Source organism: Chiloscyllium punctatum, unplaced genomic scaffold (genome assembly GCF_047496795.1).
Source record: "Chiloscyllium punctatum isolate Juve2018m unplaced genomic scaffold, sChiPun1.3 scaffold_721, whole genome shotgun sequence".
NCBI lineage: Eukaryota > Metazoa > Chordata > Chondrichthyes > Orectolobiformes > Hemiscylliidae > Chiloscyllium > Chiloscyllium punctatum.
The window spans coordinates 42,501-45,109 of record NW_027310455.1 but is presented as its reverse complement, the minus strand read 5'-3'; positions in this window follow the sequence as shown (position 1 = coordinate 45,109).

The following is a 2,609-nucleotide window of genomic DNA, read 5'->3' as shown; positions in this document are numbered from 1 at the left end:
CAGCTGTCGTTTTGTGCCTGCAGCCCGAAAACTTTAACTTTGTCTGTCGCGGAAGTCCGGACCGAGAAAAATCCAAACGGTTTTGACCGGACCGAGTTCCAGACCGATGCAGTCAAATTTGGAATTCAGACCCATTCAGTGCCACTTGTAGTTTTTCCGCAGTGAGGTTGGCGGGGTACCCGGAGATATATGGGAACACGATTTTTAGAACAAAATGGCGGCGCGGGACCGTTCTGAAAGGCATCCGAAAAACGGTTCCACGGGCATAGCACTTTAATGACAGGTATGAGTGCATGCCGGAGAGCTCTTGGAAGTCGAATTTTTGACACTTTGTCAATTTTTTGACAGATTTGACAAACTCTTTCTGTCTGTTCTAAGAGTCAGTCAGAGACTTGTGCGGCGGTCTTTTGACACTATTGGAGGGCGGGCAAACCCCACGTTGACTCCGGCCGTCCCTCCACAGGCGCTCGTGTCCAAAATGAAGGCGAGAGACGCGAGTGGCCTGGTTCCCTTGGGTGTTGCCAAGAAGGCTGCGGGCTGACCGTTGCCTGAGCACTCCCTAAAGCCTCTTGTGATGAGAGCAGACCTCGCCTGCCGCACGACCGGCTCTGGGAGTCGTTGGGCCGCTATTTGTGAATAGTCTGGTCCTCCTCTGCCACCCGGACAAGCGCGATGGCTCTGCCGCCCTGCGGTGCTCGTCACCCAGGTTTGGGGAACACGATACTCGTAACAAAAATAAAAGGCGGCTCGGGACCTGCAGGCGAAAGGGGTCCCGTGGTGCTAAGCACGTCGACTTCGGGTCTCGGTGCAAGCCGGAGAGCTCACGGAAGTCTAAAGTTTTCGGCACGTGGTCGAATCTTTTCAAAGGCTTACCCGGCTCTTTCCGTCCATTCTGAGAGTAAGTCAGAGGCCGGTGCGGAGGTCTCTTGACAATCGGAGGGGGTGGTGGCCCTCCGCAGGCGCTCGTGTCGAAAATGAAGGCGAGAGACGCGAGTGGCCTGGTTCCCCTGGGTGTTGCCAGGAAGGCTGCGGGCTGACCCTTGCCTGAGCACTCCCTAAAGCCTCTTGTGATGAGAGCAGACCTCGCGCGCCGCACGACCGGCTCTGGGAGTCGTTGGGCCGCTATCTGTGAATAGTCTGGTCCTCCTCTGCCACCCGGCCAAGTGCGATGGCTCTGCCGCCCTGCGGTGCTCGTCACGCAGGTATGGGGCACACGATGCTCGTAACAGCAAATAAAGGCGGCTCGGGACCTGCAGGCGAAAGGGGTCCCGTGGTGCTTAGCACGTCGACTTCGGGTCTCGGTGCAAGCCGGAGAGCTCACGGAAGTCTAAAGTTTTCGGCACGTGGTCGAATCTTTTGAAAGGCTTACCCGGCTCTTTCCGTCCATTCTGAGAGTCAGTCAGAGGCCGGTGCGGCGGTCTATTGACGACCGGAGGCTCCCATGGGTGTTGCGATGAGGGTGGAGGGCACAGAACCTTGCCTTAGCACTCCCTAATAAAGCCTCTTGTGAAGAGAGCAGACCTCGCGCGCCGCACGACCGGCTCTGGGAGTCGTTGGGCCGCTATCTGTGAATAGTCGGGTCCTCCTCTGCCACCCGGCCAAGTGCGATGGCTCTGCCGCCCTGCGGTGCTCGTCACGCAGGTATGGGGCACACGATGCTCGTAACAGCAAATAAAGGCGGCTCGGGACCTGCAGGCGAAAGGGGTCCCGTGGTGCTTCGCACGTCGACTTCGGGTCTCGGTGCAAGCCGGAGAGCTCACGGAAGTCTAAAGTTTTCGGCACGTGGTCGAATCTTTTGAAAGGCTTACCCGGCTCTTTCCGTCCATTCTGAGAGTCAGTCAGAGGCCGGTGCGGCGGTCTATTGACGACCGGAGGCTCCCATGGGTGTTGCGATGAGGGTGGAGGGCACAGAACCTTGCCTTAGCACTCCCTAATAAAGCCTCTTGTGAAGAGAGCAGACCTCGCGCGCCGCACGACCGGCTCTGGGAGTCGTTGGGCCGCTATCTGTGAATAGTCTGGTCCTCCTCTGCCACCCGGCCAAGTGCGATGGCTCTGCCGCCCTGCGGTGCTCGTCACGCAGGTATGGGGCACACGATGCTCGTAACAGCAAATAAAGGCGGCTCGGGACCTGCAGGCGAAAGGGGTCCCGTGGTGCTTCGCACGTCGACTTCGGGTCTCGGTGCAAGCCGGAGAGCTCACGGAAGTCTAAAGTTTTCGGCACGTGGTCGAATCTTTTGAAAGGCTTACCCGGCTCTTTCCGTCCATTCTGAGAGTCAGTCAGAGGCCGGTGCGGCGGTCTATTGACGACCGGAGGCTCCCATGGGTGTTGCGATGAGGGTGGAGGGCACAGAACCTTGCCTTAGCACTCCCTAATAAAGCCTCTTGTGAAGAGAGCAGACCTCGCGCGCCGCACGACCGGCTCTGGGAGTCGTTGGGCCGCTATCTGTGAATAGTCGGGTCCTCCTCTGCCACCCGGCCAAGTGCGATGGCTCTGCCGCCCTGCGGTGCTCGTCACGCAGGTATGGGGCACACGATGCTCGTAACAGCAAATAAAGGCGGCTCGGGACCTGCAGGCGAAAGGGGTCCCGTGGTGCTTCGCACGTCGACTT